This window comes from Hylobates moloch, unplaced genomic scaffold (genome assembly GCF_009828535.3).
Source record: "Hylobates moloch isolate HMO894 unplaced genomic scaffold, HMol_V3 SCAFFOLD_13, whole genome shotgun sequence".
NCBI lineage: Eukaryota > Metazoa > Chordata > Mammalia > Primates > Hylobatidae > Hylobates > Hylobates moloch.
This window is the reverse complement of record NW_026652288.1, coordinates 86,973,354-86,991,502: the sequence shown is the minus strand read 5'-3', so window position 1 is coordinate 86,991,502 and position 18,149 is coordinate 86,973,354. Positions and strand designations below refer to the sequence as shown.

The window sequence follows — 18,149 nt, the reverse complement described above, 5'->3', positions numbered from 1 at the left end:
GCCCGACAGTCTCCCGGAGTTGAGGAGACAAAATGGTGAGTGTGAGAAAGTCAAAGCAACCAGAATTCACTGGGCAAATTGTCAGAAAGAAAAGAGCTGGAGCTCTGGAAATCTTCAGAGGGTAACCCTTGATGCTCAGCTGAGTACTGACCACCACATGCAAGTGAGAAAATTCCCTGAGGCCAGGTTAAAAATAAATGAACAATTCAAAATATTAATGAGTACAATTCCATAATCCTATATAGAGCTGAAAAACTCACCTGTGCCCACTAACCAGATTGGTAAACTTCATAATTCATACAACATCAGTTAAAATACTATGGCAAGAAAGGGTTTGCCACAGTAATAGGGAAAAGCTAGTCCCAGGTTAAACATTGCTTTGGTCCTGCTCAGCAAGTTTTAAAGCCATACCCAAAATAATCTAAATTTCTGAGCAATTTAGGCATAACTTGGAACAAAGCTAAATATTTATAGGAATATAAAATTATCCAACAATAGACAGAAGACTACCTGGGAATACAGGTTCTACAGGCTTAAAAAAAAATCAACAAGGTAAAAATCACATCTGGAATCCAACCAAAAGTTCTAAGGAAAGAAAAGAAGCAGGAAGGGATGATCCATGATAAATAGAAAAATCAATGAATCAAAATTGACCCAATATTCACATAGATGATAGATTTAGTAGATAACGCCAGGCATGGTGGCTCATGCCTGTAATCCCAGCACTTTGGGAGGCTGAGGCAGGTGGATCATGAGGTCAGAAGATCCAGACGATCCAGGCTAACATTGTAAAACCTCATCTCCACTAAAAACACAAAAAGGCCGCCGGGAGCGGTGGCTCACGCCTGTAATCCCAGCACTTTGGGAGGCTGAGGCGGGTGGATCACGAGGTCAGGAGATCGAGACCATCCTGGCTAACATGGTGAAACCCCATCTCTACTAAAAATACAAAAAATCAGCCGGGCGTAGTGGCGGGCGCCGGTAGTCCCAGCTACTGGGGAAGCTGAGGCAGGAGAATGGCATGAACCCGGGAGGTGGAGCTTGCAGTGAGCTAAGATTGCGCCACTGCACTCCAACCTGGGCGACAGAGCCAGACTCCGTCTCAAAAAAAAAAAAAAAAACCACACAAAAAATAAGCTGGGCATGGTGGCATGCACCTGTAGTCCCAGCTACTCAGGAGGCTGAGGCAGGAGAATCACTTGAACCCGGCAGGCAGAGGTTGCAGTGAGCCAAGATGGTGCCACTGCTCTCCAGTCTGGGTGACAGACCAAGATTTCGTCTCAAAAAATATATATAGATAAGGCCGGGCGCGGTGGCTCACGCTTGTAATCCCAGCACTTTGGGAGTCCGAGGCGGGCGGATCACGAGGTCAGGAGATCGAGACCACGGTGAAACCCTGTCTCTACTAAAAATACAAAAAAATTAGCCGGGCGTGGTGGCGGGCGCCTGTAGTCCCAGCTACTTGGAGAGGCTGAGGCAGGAGAATGGCGTGAACCCGGGAGGCGGAGCTTGCAGTGAGCAGAGATTGCGCCACTGTACTCCAGCCTGGACGACACAGCAAGACTCCGTCTCAAAAAAAAAAATAGATAGATGATAGATAGATAGATAGATAGATAGATAGATAGATAGATAGATGATAGATAGATATAAACGAAGTTTTTAAAAAAGAAAGGAGAGAAAATAGTGAAATCAAAGTTGGTTCCTTTAAAAAAAATCAATAAAATTGATAAACATCTAGAAAAATTGATCAGGAAATAGAGAAGAAAGAAATTACAGTATCAGGAATGAGAAAATTTGAACAATTTTATGCTAATAAATTTGACAATTTAAATAAACTGGACAAATGCCTTGAAAGACAGCAACTACCACAGCTTACTTAAGAGGAAATAAATAACTTGAATATTCCATTATCTCATAAACAAATTAAATTTGTAGTTAAAGACCTTCCAAACAAGAAACCTCCAGTCCCAGATGGTGTCATGAGTGAAGTTTACCAAACACTTAAGAAATAAATAATAATTCAACACAAAGTCTCTACAAAAATTGAAAAGGAGGAAATGCTTCTCAACTTCTTCTATGAGGCCAGAATTACTCCATTATCAATATTAGAAAATGATATTACAAGAAAATTGCAGACAAAACTCCTTCATAAGCAAAATTAAAAAAAAAATTTAACCAATTGAAACAAAAATATATGAGAAAGATAATACCTCATGACCAAGTGGAGTTTATCTCAGGAATGCAAGGCTGGTTTAACACTTGAAAATCAATCAATGTAATTCAGCATACTAACAAATAAGCAAAAAGATCACCTCAATAAATGTAGAAAGGTCATTTGACAAAATCCAATGTGTGTGCTGGTTAGAATGTAAAATTGTACAAATACCTTTAAAAATAATTCAACAGATTCATAAAATGTTCCACAAATATGTACCATTGACTTAGCCATTCCATTCCTAGGTATATCCAAAAATAAAAAATAAAAACACATGTTCATACAAATAAAAAATAAAAATATGTCTTACATATGGATTTATTTTTTATTTTTTATTTTTTGAGACAGAGTCTCACTCTGTCACCCAGGATGGAGTGCAGTGGCGTGATCACGGCTCACTGCAAGCTCAGCTTCCCGGGTTCCCACCACTCTCCCTGCCTCAGCCTCCCGAGTAGCTGGGACTACAGGTGCCCGCCACCACACCTGGCTAATTTTTTCTATTTTTAGTAGAGATGGGGTTTCACTGTGTTAGCCAGGATGGTCTCAATCTCCTGACCTCATGATCCACCCACCTTGGCCTCCCAAAGTGCTAGGATTACAGGCGTGAGCCACCGCGCCCGGCCCAGCATATGGATTCTTATAACAATTGTATTTGTAATAGCTAAAAACTGGAATCAATCTAAATGTCCATCAATACATGAATGGGTAAACAAAGAAGTGCATCCATATAACAAAATACTACTCGGCAATAAGAAGGAATGAATTGCTGACACATGCAACATGGGTGAATCTTAAAATAATTATGCTGACTGAAATGAGCCAAATCAAAAAGAAAGAGTAGTTACTATATAATTTCATTTATATAAAATTCTAGAAAATGTGATCTAATCTCTAGTGACAAGGGGCAGATCAGTTGTTGCCTGGGGTGGGAGAAGGAGGAGGCATCACAAAATAACATAAGGAAACCTTTAGGGGGTGATATATATATATTCATTCTCTTGATGTTGGTGATGATTGTTACTTGGGTACATACATACGCAAACCTTATCAAGATGTGCACTCTAAATATGTGCAATTTGTTGTATGTCAGTTATATATACCTCAGTAAAGCGGATTTTGGGGTGGGAGAAAAAGGCTTCTAACTCCTCTCCATGACTCCAGTATCTTGAATTGCCCAGGTGTCAAACTTGTAAGTGATTAAGTAATCTTGGATGTTCAACCCAGTCGAGCCTTCAGATGACTCCAGCGCCAGTCACTGTCTGATTACGACTCTAGGAGAGACCTCAGGGGATACCCACCCAGCTAAGCCAAATCAGCCCAAAGAACCATTATGACCCACTAAGGTTTCTTTTTAGCCACTAAGTTTTGGAGAAATGCATCACACAGCAATATATCACCAGAACAGTGGGTTTTAAGGTTTTATTTTTTTTCTCAATCAAACCTTTTCTATACACAGAACCTTATTGTTAAGTTGAATATAATAAGCAGATAAAAGTAAAACTGCTGGCCGGGTGCAGTGGCTCACACCTGTAATCCTAGCACTTTGGGAGGCCAAGGCGGGCAGATCGCCTGAGGCCAGGAGTTCAAGACCAGCCTGGCCAACATGGTGAAACCCTGTCTCCACTAAAAATACAAAAAATTAGCTGGGCGTGGTGGTGGACGCCTATAATCCCAGCTACTCAGGAGGCTGAGGCAGGAGAATTGCTTGAACCTGGGAGGCGGAGGCTGCAGTGAGCCGAGTTCATATCCATTGCACTCCAGCCTGGGTGACAGAGCAAAACTCCATCTCAAAAAATAAAAAATAAAAATAAAAAAAGTAAAACTGCTTTGGCTAAAATGGGAGTGGAAGAACCTAGATTTTTACTTGGCCAGGCTTCCCTGAGTGGTTCCTGAGCCAAGAGTGGTTCTCAGAGAACCTTTGTGTGACCCACCCCCACCCCAGAATTTCTCTTTTCTCAGATGGGAATTGAGGACATAAAGATTAAGTGTCACACACAAGTTATCGATCTGTGACGAAACTCTAGGTGTCTTTAATCAGAATTAACTTCACCATGCTATTGAGAATAGAAAAATGTTGTAAGCATATGTAAAATATCAGTTGTTAGAATAAGAGTGAAGTAAAAAAAGTCAGAAAAGCACACTGTGTCTGTCTTGACAAGTCTAACCACAGATCAACTTTTTTACCCAAGATTAAAGGAAATATCGGGTATTTGATATGGTATTTCCACTAAGATACGTTAGCACTGGTATTCCTTAATATATATTGGCCATTTTTGTGTTCGTGACACATGAAAACAACCCGGGAAATAGGCTGAATTTGAAATAAAAATAATTTATTAGTTTTAGTGAATAAAAACACCACACCCTGCATATACTGCCAAATGGAAATATCTAATTCTTCTCAAGAGGCCTCTTTCACCCTTTTTTTCTTTTTTTGTGCTAATGGTGCAAAAACGGTGCAATAAATTCTGTGTAATGGCCTTTCATATAGTATATTGAAATCAAATGCTCAATTTTCAATCTGTACCTCAGATTTGAAATGATTATGCTGATAAGTAGTAAAGAAAATAGATCTAGAAGAGACACACTTCCAACTAATATGATAAATTTATTTCAAAATAACATGAGTCCTAAAAACAAACACAGCCAAAATATACCTTAGAACTTGGCTATAAATCTCAGCGGACGGTTCACTGAACTACAGCAGCAGGAATAATGTTTCTATGGTAAGAATTTAAGTCTTGCCTAGCGCTGAGTTGAGAAGACCATTTCATTAACACAGGTATGACTTAGGATGGCAGCAGAGCCAAACCTGTGTACACTGAAACTGCCATCTTCTACATGTAAATGTAATCTTATGTTCTGTACCAGCACTCCATCTCAAGCTGATATTTACAACTGTTTGCTCCCCAACTTGGTATCTCAGTACTCCATTTCTGCAGCTGCAATTAAGTTTCAAAGTTACACAGCAATAATTATTTTATAAAATTTTTATTACGGTAGGCTAAATGAATGCAAAAGCAGAATAATCAATTTATAAATTAAAATTAAAATTATAGACACTATATAAATGGTTTCTTTTTAAAACTCTTCAATTAAGCACTGCTTCTACCAGACCAAGAATATTTTGAAAGCATGAATGAGGTGGAATGCAAAATCAATGATGTCAATGAGCATATTTTACTTTTGTATTTTACTCTTCTTTTTTTTGAGACAGGGTCTTGCTCTGTCCCCCACCCTGGAGTGCAATGGCGTGATCTCAGCTCACTACAACCTCCATCTCCCAGGTTTAAGCAATTCTCCTGCCTCAGCCTCCCGAGTAGCTGGGATTACAGGTGCATGCCACCATGCCCAGCTAATTTTTGTATTTTTAGTAGAGGTGAGGTTTCACCATGTTGGCAAGGCTGGTCTCGAACTCCTGACCTTGTGATCCACCTGCCTTGGCCTCCCAAAGTGCTAGGATTACAGATGTGAGCCACTGCGCCCGGCCTTATTTTAATTCTTAGCATGTATGAAGGTATGTCACCTAGACCCATGTGTCAATTGCTTTTCTAAAATACGCATATTTAAAATGGAAGGATTACAAAATTCAGTAATGCTATAGATTGAATAAAAATTTAGTTTTTGTTTTCAAAATAAAACTCATAAGCAAATAAATCATTTTGTTTGAATGCTTCAGTTTTAAGTAGTATTATAAACAAATTTCACTACTGAATCTTGTGGTCAAAGCTTTCATACTTCTTCTCTTCCAGGTCAGTAGAGAAAATATTTTTCATGCCTATGTTTTGAAAAGAATCGTAATCAAAATTAAAAACAACAGTGCAAATCTCTTGAAATCCAAAATGAATCATAAAAAATTAAAGTATGATTAATACTATTAACTCTTTTGTAATGCAAGAATTGCTTGAGCACTTAGCCAATATTTACAACAACATACAGTTATATGAGAAACTCAGTCATCTGTCTTTAGGTGCATAAATGTCTAAACCTATTAATTCTCAGTGGAGATGAGAGATGAATATAGAATAAGCTAAAAACATTTTTCAAACTAGGCACAATCCCTCTCTCTATTAAACTAGGACAGGGAAAATGTAAATGCTTGGGAAAACTTGTAGCTTAATCAGAAAGTTATGCCCCTCACCTTGTTAAACCCCCTTCCTAAGAACTTCTCTGCCGGGGGTAGTGGCTCACGCCTGTAATCCCCACACTTTGGGAGGCCAAGGCGGGTGGATCACGAGGTCAGGAGTTCGAGACCATCCTGGCCAACATGGTGAAACTCTGCCTCTACTAAAAATACAAAAATTAGCCAGGCGCAGCAGCAGGCACCTGTAATCTCAGCTACTCGGGAGGCTGAGGCAGGAGAATTGCTTGAATCTGGGAGGCAGAGGTTGCAGTGAGTTGAGATTGCACCACTGCACTCCAGCCTGGTGACAGAGCAAGACCCTGTCTCAAAAAAAAAAAAAAAAAAAAAAAAACCTTATATTGAATTTACGAAGTCCTTTCATTTAATTATTTCATTTGACCCTTACAATAGCTCTGTGAAGTAGTCATGGTAGATACTCATTTTACAACTGAGAATTCACTTCTTTGAAGGAATATGTATATATACACATACATATATATATATCCCTTCAATAGTTTCAGCTGGGGCTAGAATTTAATGTTATCTGTTGCTCAGTCCAGTTCTCTTTCCCTGTATAATACAGTTTCCTTGAGATGGTGCTTCCTGAATTTTTTTGTTTTGTTTTGTTTTGTTTTGTTTTGTTTTTGAGACGGAGTCTCGCTCTGTCGCCCAGGCTGGAGTGCAGTGGCGCAATCTCGGCTCACTGCAAGCTCCACCTCCCGGGTTCACGCCATTCTCCTGCCTCAGCCTCTCCCAGTAGCTGGGACTACAGGCGCCCGCCACCATGCCCGGCTAATTTTTTGTATTTTTTAGTAGAGACGGGGTTTCACCGTGGTCTCGATCTCCTGACCTCGTGATCCGCCCGCCTCGGCCTCCCAAAGTGCTGGGATTACAAGCGTGAGCCACCGCGCCTGGCCTGGTGCTTCCTGAATTTTTTTAAAGTTGTTTTAACTTAAATGCAAGTCAAATTCTTCAGTTTCCTCTCATACGATTCCTATTTCTGGGTTAAGACTTCTGAAAACATGAAGGAAATGAAACGTGAGCAAAACATAGATTTCTTTTTTTTTTTTTTTTTTGAGACGGAGTCTCACTCTTTCACCCAGGCTGGAGTGCAGTGGCGCGATCTCGGCTCACTGCAAGCTCCGCCTCCCGGGTTCACGCCATTCTCCATCTCGGCTCACTGCAAGCTCCGCCTCCCGGGTTCACGCCATTCTCCTGCCTCAGCCTCTCCGAGTAGCTGGGACTACAGGCGCCCGCCACCACACCCGGCTAATTTTTTTGTATTTTTAGTAGAGACGGGGTTTCACCGTGGTCTCGATCTCCTGACCTCGTGATCCACCCACCTCGGCCTCCCAAAGTGCTGGGATTACAAGCGTGAGCCACCGCGCCCGGCCAGATTTAAGAACTCTTAGGCATGGATCCACCAAAGACAACTCAACAAGAAAAAGGGTGTGACCTAATGCTGTGTTTCCAAAAGCAATGATTAGGGAAAGGAAGACAACAATCTGAGAGAAGCAAGAGAGAGCTGGTTTAACTCGGCTATTAACCCTCAGTTCAGCTCCCCCAAAGTCATCTTAGCTTCTTAAAATAAACAGAAGAAAAAGTACTGAGATTCAAACCCCTGGCCAAGAGAAAACCACACTGAATACAGTGGGAATCAAGTCAAGAAATCTTCCACTTCATAACAGAGTAAGTCTGAACAGAATTGACCAAGCAGGAAACAAATGAAAATAAATGTAATGGAAGCTCTGAAAACATACTATAGGAAAAGAAAGAAGGAAAGAAGAGAGAGAGAAAGAGGGATGGGGAGAGGGAGGAAAAAGGGAAGGACAGAAAAGACCTTGAAGAAAAATCAACTTAAAGATCAGAAGTAGGCCGAACGCGGTGGCTCACACCTGTAATCCCAGCACTTTGGGAGGCCGAGGTACGTGGATCACCTGAGGTCAGGAGTTCGAGACTAGCTTAGCCAACATGGTGAAACCCTGTCTGTACTAAAAATACAAAAATTAGCAGGGCGTGGTGTCAGGCGCCTGTAATCCCAACTACTTGGGAGGCTGAGGCAGCAGAATCGCTTGAACCCGGGAGGCGAAGGTTGCAGTGAGCCGAGATCGTGCCATTGCACTCCAGCCTGGGGGACAACAGCAAAACTTCGTCTCAAAAAAAAAAAAACAAAAAAGATCAGAAGGAAATTATTAAAGTTTGCTTCATGCCATAACATACATTAATGAGACTATTAATTCAATAAAGTGTGAGCTCCAAGAGAAGATGATAATAACAGAATGAGATTAAAAAGAAGATGTGACTGAAACTGTATCATCATAGTACTAATCAATAAGCTCAAAGATGGCAAGGAAGAATAGATAGCACTGAATATAAAACTATAAAGCATAAGATATGAATTCAAGTAGAATAAAAATAATGCTAATAAATGAAGGAAAAATAAAAGATCAAAATTCCAACTAATAATCGTTGGCTTCTCTGTGCTAGAGAAACTACAAATGGACCAGAAGCTGTGGTGAAAGATATAATAGCAGAAAAATCTCCACACTCTCACCCCAAGTGAAGGAAAAAAATCTGGATATGCAAATCGGTTCCAAGAAAATTGTATATAGAAGGCTCGATATAGAAACTACCTTAGTTAGTAACTACTGAACATCAAGTACAAAGAAAGAATTCTTTAGATGTCCAGGAAAGCACATCGCCCACTGTAATGGTTAATTTTATGTGTCAACTTGACTGGGCCATGAGGTGCCCAAACATCTGCTCAAACATTATTCTGGGTGTGTCTGTCAAAATGTTTCTGGGTGAGATTCACATTTCAATTTATAGACTGAGTAAAGCAGATTGCACTCCCCAATGTAAATAATCAACTGAAGACGTGACTAGAACAAAAAGGCTGAAGAAAAGAGAATTCTTTCTGCCTGGTTACAAGAGCTTTTCTAGCCTTGTGACTTGGTCTAAAACAGTGGTTCTTCCTGGGTGTCAAGCCTGCCAGCACTTAGACCGAACTATTAGAATCATCAGTTCTCTTGGTTCTCGGGACTCCAGATTCAGACTTAGACTGCCTCTCCTGGGACTCCAGCTTGCTGCCTCCAGGTCTTGAGATTTCTCAGCTTTCACAGTTGCATAAGCCAATTCCTTATAATAAATCACACACAGACACACAAATGCACATCCTATTGGTTCTGTTTCTCTGGAGAACCCTGACTAGCACATATGTACAAAGGTGAAAAAAAATTAGACTGGCTTCACAGGTATCCCTAGTAACATACAATGGCAGAGACTAGAGACACATCCACAAATTCTAATGAGAAGAAACGGTGGCCAGGCACGGTGGCTCACGCCTGTAATCACAGCACTTTGGGAGGCTGAGGAAGGTGGATCACCTAGGGTCAGGAGTTCGGGAACAGCCTGGTCAACATGGTGAAACCCTGTCTCTACTAAAAATACAAAAATTAGCCAGGTGTGGTGGTGTGCCTGTAATCCCAGCTACTCAGGAGGCTGAGGTGGGAGAATTGCTTGAAGAGGCAGAGGCTGCAGTGAGCTGAGACTGCGCCACTGCACTCCAGCCTGGGCAACAAAGCGAGACCCCATCTCAAAAAAATAATAAAAAAAAATAAGAAAAGAAACTGTGACTCAGGAGCACGGATTCAGTCATGGCATCTTTCTAGTATAAAGACAATAACATAGTTTTAAACATAAAAGAACTGGGAATATCACTAAAGTACCCTTCTTGAAAAAATATCTGACAATGAAATCTAAACAAATAAGACGTTAATCAAAGTAAAGATCAGAGATGCTGTGGTACAAAGATTGGTGGGGAACAACACTTCCACTTAAACCAAGAAGTTATACTAAAACAATGAAAACTATGACTACAGAAAGTAAACATTGTAAATCTGGATAACTTGAAAATAACTAACAGCCAATGAAGATGGGCAAAGAGAAGATGGAACAGTGAAAATGTTCACACTTTATTCTACCTAAAATTGAGGGGAAAATATTTATATTTTTTAAATTTTATATATATAATTACATATATAATTATAAAAATTATATATTTTTAAATTATTTAATTTATTTTATTTTTTGAGACAGAGTCTCACTCTGTCACCCAGGCTGGAGTACAGTGGCACTACCTCAGCTCACTGCAACCTCTGCCTCCCAGGTTCAAGCAATTCTCCTGCCTCAGCCTCCTGAGTGGCTGGGATTACAGGCATGCACCACCACACTCAGCTAATTTTTGTATTTTTAGTAGAAATGGGGTTTCACCATGTTGGCCAGACTGGTCTTGAACTCCTGACTTCAGGTGATCCACCAGCCTCGGCTTCCCAAAGTGCTGAGATTACAGGGGTGAGCCACCGTGCCCAGCTGGAAAATACTTTTAGATGTTCTTCACAACCTCTTTTATAACTTTAGAGGGATAATTTAGGAAATATTTCTTGGGGAGGAGAAACTTTTTTTTTTGAAGTCCAACAATTCCTCCAGTTATGTCTCATTTTTTTTTCTTCTATTGAATTCAACAGTTTTCATTGAGAAATAGTACTTACGCCATGATGACATTTTTATACAATATCACTATTTGAGTGCATGCATAGAAAGAGGCAAGTCCCTTCGGTGTTAACTGTGGCAGTGTCTACGTGGTGGTATTTTAGGTGATTCACACTTACTTTTCATTTTTACTTTCCCAAATAGTTTGAATTTTTTTTTTTTTTTGAGACGGAGTCTCACTCTGTTGTCCAGGCTGGAGTGCAGTGGCGTGATCTTGGCTCACTGCAACCTCTGCCTCCTGGGTTCAAGTGATTCTCCTGCCTCAGCCTCCCGAGTAGCTGGGACTACAGGCACACACTGCCACGCCCAGCTAATTATTTGTATTTTAGTAGAGACAGGGTTTCACCATTGTTGCCCAGGCTGGTCTCAAACTCCTGAGCTCAGGCAATCCACCCGCCTCAGCCTCCCAAAGTTCTAGGATTACAGGCATGAGCCACCGTGCCTGGCCAGTTTGAATTATTTTTTAAAACAATTAAGCAGTTTAAAAAAAAAAAAATACTAGACACTAAAATGCAAATTACCTAATATATACCTAGTCGTTCTTTGTTTTTCTAAAATAAATTTTCAATTTCTAAAAATATCAAGTTGCCCCCTAGCTATCTAACTGCTATTAAATATTTGATGCATTGCTTACAAAAAAAATGACGCAAAATTATTTCATGCAGCTTTGCCTGTACTCTCTCTCAATGGAAGAGAGCTAGAGAATCTTAGGAAGGAAGAAAGGAAAAAAATTGGCTGGGTGCAGTGGCTCATGCCTATAATCCCAGCACTTTGGGAGGCCAAGGCAGGTGGATCACCCGAAGTCAGGAGTTCAAGACCAGCCTGACCAATATGGTGAAACCCCATATCTACTAATAATACAAAAATTAGCCGGGCATGGTGGTGTGCGCCTGTAGTCTCAGCTCCTCGGGAGGCTGAGGCAGGAGAATCGCTTGAACCCAGGAGGCAGAGGTTGCAGTGAGCTGAGATCGTGCCACTGCACTCCAGCCTGGGTGACAAGAGTGAGACTCCGCGTCTCAACAAAAAAAAAAAAAAGGAAAAAAGTTAAGCCTTTTCCCACTTGAAACATACATGACTGCAGTCCATTTTACCTCCAGAGTAAATAAGTAAAAATGAGCCAGACATGATCTTAATGAGGCAGAATTCATGTAAGTGTGGGCCATGGTAGCAGGTTTGAATACTGACTCTCATTTCTAGGTCTGAATAGAAACCTCGGTCTAAATACTGACCCTTTGAAATCTAGGCTTGAATATTGACTCTCATTTCTTGGCTGTGTGACCTTGGCAAGTTCTTCTTTCTGATTCCCAGGGCATATGACCACAGAACATGGTACATGATGGTAAGAATTAAACAGACAACATATGTAAATAAATTGGTACATATTAGGTCCTTGGTAAATGGTAGCTATTATTATTTTCAAAATAATTATTTCATTAAATCGAAAGAAGGGACTTGGAAAGACAACCAAATTGGAAAATATTCTGGAAAGCTCTCCAAAGGCAACTTTTCCCACTTCCACGACATCTATTAACTTTTTCGTGTTTGTGGCAGGAGTGTGAGGGCCCTTTCCAGGGGAGCTGAGAATGGACAGTTTCAACAATGAAAAGTGGTACTAGAGTCTCTTTCCTCCTCGGCACTATGTAGACCAACACAAAGCCTGGCTCTTTCTGGACTCAAGTAGAAAGGAGTTCTCTGCTCATGATTTCATGGTATCAGCTTTGTAGCATGCATCTGGATTAATTTTTATGAGCCCTTAGAGTATATCATTTACCAAGTTGTAAGTGCAATCAGGTTGCCTGACTTCCCAGAAACTAGGTTCATGAGATAGTGCTGAGCCTTTCCGGGTGAATGAATGACCAGAATGCAAGCCCTTCCTAGCCCTTCACTGAACCGTGGCTCTCGAGGGTGTAGCTCTGCATGTATCACTGGGCCGCAGAAATGCTTTCCAGTCCAGCTCACAGCGCTATGCACACAGCTCCTCCTTCTCCATCTGAGGAGGACATTTATAGGGCACATACAGCTGTCCAAAGAGGAACAACTCCTTCAGCAGTGCACTAAACAAGAGCTTTGTGGAAGTTAAAGATAAGAAAATACTGCATCCTGGCTACAGGTCCAAGTCCAAGCTCTTACACTCACAGAGCCCATCCTTTGAGTCATCAGCACAGAGCTTACCAGTCCTTACCAGTAAGGGCATTCTCTCAGAATCTCAGGCTCTGATTCTAATCCTGAGTTAGGCTAGACAGCACACTTGCCACCCCCCACTTTGGCGTCAGGAGCTGATGTGCCAAATGTATATCAGATCCTTAAATGCTGGGATGATCTTTTCACATTCATTTTTGGATCTTTTTTTTTTTTTTTGAGACAGAGTCTCACTCTGTCCCCCAGGCTGGAGTGCAGTGGCATAATCTTGGCTCACTGCAACCTCTGCCTCCCAAGTTCAAGCAGTTCTCTGCCTCAGCCTCCCGAGTAGCTGGGATTACAGGCACCTACCACCACGCCCGGCTAATTTTTTGTATTTTTAGTAGAGATGGGGTTTCACCACCCTGGCCAGGCTGGTCTTGAACTCCTGACCTCAAGTGATCCACCCTCCTTGGCCTCCCGAAGTGCTGGGATTAGAGGCGTGAGCCACCGCGCCCAGCCTGGATCTTTATCTTCTATTATTTTGAGAGGATGGAAAAGCAAGGTACAAATGCACTTTATAGCACTCTGTCAGGCACTCTGAAAAAAAAATGTGAACTCTCAGGCCAGGCGCAGTGGCTCACGTCTGTAATCCCAGCACTTTGGGAGGCCTAAAGGGGCGGTTCACTTGAGCCCAGGAGTTCGAGACCAGCCTGGGCAGCATAGCAAGACCCCATCTCTATAAAAAAAGAAAAAAGTTTTCTAAATAAAAATTATAAAGTAACTTAAGAGTATAATTTGATTGTTTGTAAGCCAGGTGTGGTGGTTCACACTTGTAATCCCAGCACTTTAGGAGGCCGAGGCAGCTGGATCACCTGAAGTCAGGAGTTCAAGGCAGGCCAGGCCAATATGGTGAAACCCCATCTCTACTAAAAATACAAAAATCAGCCGAGTGTGGTGGCGCACACCTGTAATTCCAGCTACTTGGGAGGCTGAGGCAGGAGAATCACTTGAATCTAGGAGGCAGAGACTGCAGTGAGCCAAGATCTTGCCACTGCACTCCAGCCTAGGTGACAAAGTGAGACTCGGTCTCAAAAAATAAATAGGCGGGGTGCAGTGGCTCATACCTGTAATCCTAGCACTTTGGGAGGCTGAGGCGGTCGGATCACCTGAGGTCAGGAGTTCAAGACCAGCCTGACCAACATGGAGAAACCCCGTCTCTACTAAAAATACAAAATTAGCCAGACGTGGTAGGTCACGCTTGTAATCCCGGCTACTCAGGAGGTGAGGCAGGAGAAGCACTTGAACCCAGGAGGCGGAGGTTGCAGTGAGCCAAGATCATGCCATTGCACTCCGGCCTGGGCAACAAGAGTGAAACTCCATCTCAAAAAATAAATAAATAATTAATTAATAAAAAATAAAAAATAATAACTGGATTGTTTGTAAAACAAAGGATAAATGCTTGATATGATGATACCCCATTTAACTGATATGATTATTATGAATTGTATACCTGTATCAAAATATCTCATGTATCTCATAAATATATACACCTACTATGTACCCACAAAAATTTTAAAACACAAAATAAAATGAACCAAGGACTTTAGCAGATGCATCACTAAAGAAGATTTAGGCTCTATCACCTGCCACCACTGCCCGGGCCCAAGTGGTTCACTGAGCTGTGAAGACAGATTCCAGACTCTGGGAACTCACGCCTCCAATCCCAGACGCTGTGTCCAGCAAAGGCTCCATGGTTCTGGCCTACAGTGGCAGCCTAGACACCTCCTGCATCTTCGTGTGGCTGAAGGAACAAGGCAATGACATCACTGCCTACCTGGGCAACGACATCACTGCCTACCTGGGCAACATCGGCCAGAAGGAAGACTTCAAGGAAGTCAGGCACTGAAGCCTGGGGCCAAAAAGGTGTTCATTGAGAGTTTGTGTCAGCAGAGAGTTTGTGGAGGAGTTCATCTGGCTGGCCATCCAGTCCAGTGCAGTCCAGTCCAGTACGCTGTATGAGGACCACCTCCTGGGCAGCTCTCTCCCCAGGCCCAGCATCGCCCGCAAACAAGTAGAAATCACCCAGCAGGAGGGTGCCAAGTGTGTGTCCCACGGCACCAAGGGAAAGGGCAATGATCAGGTCCAGTCCAGCTCACCTGCTACTCGCTGGCCCCCCAGATAAAGGTCATTGCTCCCTGGACAATATCCGAGTTCTACAATCGGTTCAAGGGCCCCAACAATCTGATGGAATATGCAAAGCCACACGGGATTCCCATCCCAGTCACTCCCAAGAACCCGTGGAGCATGCATGAGAACCTCATGCACATCAGCTATGTGGCTGGAATCCTGGAGAGCCCTAAGAACCAAGTGCCTCCAGGTCACTGCATGAAGACCCAGGACCCAGCCAAAGCCCCAACACCCCTGACATTCTCAAGATCGAGTTCACAAAAGGGGTCCTAGTGAAGGTGACCAACATCAAGGATGGCACCATCCACCAGACCTCCTTGGAGCTCTTCATGTACCTGAACGAAGTTGCGGGCAAGCACCGTGTTGGCTCTATTGACATCATGGAGAAACGCTTCATTGGAATGAAGTCCCCAGGTATCTACGAGACCCCAGCAGGCACCACCCTTTACCATGCTCATTTAGACATTGAGGCCTTCACCATGGACCAGGAAGTGTGCAAAATCAAACAAGGCCTGGACTTGAAATTGGCTGAGCTGGTGTACACCGGTTTCTGGCACAGCCCTGAATGTGAATGTGTTCGCCACTGCATCACCAAGTCCCAAGAGCGAGTCGAAGGGAAAGTGCAGGTGTCTATCCTCAAGGGCCAGGTGTACATCCTCCGCTAGGACTCCCCACTGTCTCTACAATGAGGAGCTGGTGAACATGAATGTGCAGGACGATTAGGAGCCAATCGATGCCACCGGGTTCATCAACATCAGTTCCCTCAGGCTGAAGGAATATCACTGTATCCAGAACAAGGTCACTGCCAAATAGACCCCTGTACAATGAGGAGCTGGGGCCTCCTAACTTTGCAGATCCCCCAGGTACAGGCACTAATTGTTGTAATAATTTCTAATTGTTACTTGTTCTCCCTGGCTGGTAGCGTAGTAAGGCTGCCAGGCTCCAGCCTTGTTCCCTGGTCCCCCCGAAGCCTGCAAAAGTGGTCAGCAAAGGGAAGGGTTGGGGGCGGCTGCAGTGGGGAGCTATAAAATGACAATTTTAAAAATATACATTTAAAAAAGAAGAAGATTTACAGGAAAATAAGCATATGAAAGATGCTTCACATCATATGTCATCAGGGAAATACAAATTAAAACAACAATGAGATATGCACCTATTACAATGACCAAAACCTGGAAGGCTGAAAACACCAAATACTGCCAAGGGTGTGGAGCAAGAGGACTCTCATTCACTGCTGGTGGAAATGCAGAATGGTACAGCCACTTTGGAAGACAGTTTGCAGTTTCCAACAAAACTAAACATATTCTTACCATACAATCCAGCTGTCATGCTCTTTGGTAGTTACACAAATGAACTGAAAACTTATGTCCACACAAGAACTTGGCTCACTGCAACCTCTGCCTCCCAGGTTCAAGCGATTCTCCTGCCTCAGACTCCCAAGTAGCATCACTATCTTGGCCGGGCTGGTCTTGAACTCCTGACCTATGGTGATCTGCCTGCCTTGGCCTCCCAAAGTGCTGGGATTACAGGTGTGAGCCACTAAGCCCTGCCAAGATGTCTTTCAGTAGATGAATAGATAAACAAACTCTAGTACATCTAGACAATGGAACATTACTTAGCTCTAACCAGAAATGAGCTATCAAGCATGAAAAGACTTGGAGGAAACTTAAATGCATATTACTAAGTGAAAAACACCATCTGAAAAGGCTACGTATTGTATGATTCCAACGATATGACATTGTGAGAAAGGCAAAACTATGGAGACAATAAAAAGGTTAGTGGTGGTCAGGTGTTGGGGATTAGGGGGAGGAAAAACAGGCACAGCACAGAGAATTTTTAGGGCAGTGAAAATAATCTGTATAATTCAGTAATGTTCAATAATTCAAGGCATGTCATGCATTTCTCCAATCCCACAGAATGTGCAACACCCTCATACGCAACTGTGAACTTTGGGTAATAACGGTGTGTCAGTGCAGGTCTGTCGATGGGAACTACTGTTCCACTATGGTAGGGGATGGTGACGATGAGCGAGGCTATGCATGTGTATGAGAAGGGAGTATATGGAAAATCTCTGTACCCTTCTCTCAATTTTGCTGTGAGTTTAAAAATGCTCTAGCCGAGCGTGGTGTCTCATACCTGTAATCCCAGCACTTTGGGAGGCCGAGGCTGGCGGATAACCTGAGGTAGGGAGTTTGAGACCAGCCTGACCAACATAGAGAAACCCTGTCTCTACTAAAAGTACAAAATTAGCCAAGCGTGGTGGTGCATGCCTGTAATCCCAGCTACTCAGGAGGCTGAGGCAGGGGAATCACTTGAACCCGAGAGGCAGAGGTTGCAGTGAGCTGGGATCACGCCATTGCACACCAGCCTGGGCAACAAGAGCAAAACTCCATCTTAGAAAAAAAAAAAAAAAAGTGCAAGGACATGATTAGAGAAAATTGAAACAGCACAAGTCACCAAATTCCTAAAGAAGTGATATCTGGTTCTATAGTTGCTTATCAGTGTGTTAATGTGTAGGTGTGGAGGCCTGGCTACACCCAACTCCTACCTGGGAACCAAACAATTCCTACCAACCAATTCCTCCTTTTAATTCCTAGTGTTGTTGCTTTTCTTTCCCACACCTTTTTTTACTCTCCCTCCCTCCTGGAGGAGGAGTTGAGACATCTGCAGATACACCTTCCTGGGAAGGTAACCAGCTAGGTCGTGGGAGTTTGAAGTCTAGCCCAAGCCCTCATCCTTATCTCATTGTCAATTGTCTTATAAGGAAACAGTCCAGGCACAACAACGTCTCCTCTTCCTCCAGGTCATGACTTATTTCCTTATAGACCTTTTCTAACCAGTCTTACCCTTAAAAAAGAAGCTGAAGAGCAAACCTCTGCCATTCTTGATGTGAGATGGGGAAGATTTGGAGGTACTGAGCTGTGGATTTTCCATTAATATGTAGCTGGGCAC

At 42.6% G+C, this 18,149-nt stretch overlaps 1 pseudogene; it reads left to right on the top strand.

The window, feature by feature from the left end:
• LOC116480108 (argininosuccinate synthase-like) overlaps positions 1 to 16,010 on the top strand; it is a 60,836-nt pseudogene extending 44,826 nt beyond the window's left edge.
• The last annotated feature ends 2,139 nt before the right edge of the window (positions 16,011 to 18,149 follow it).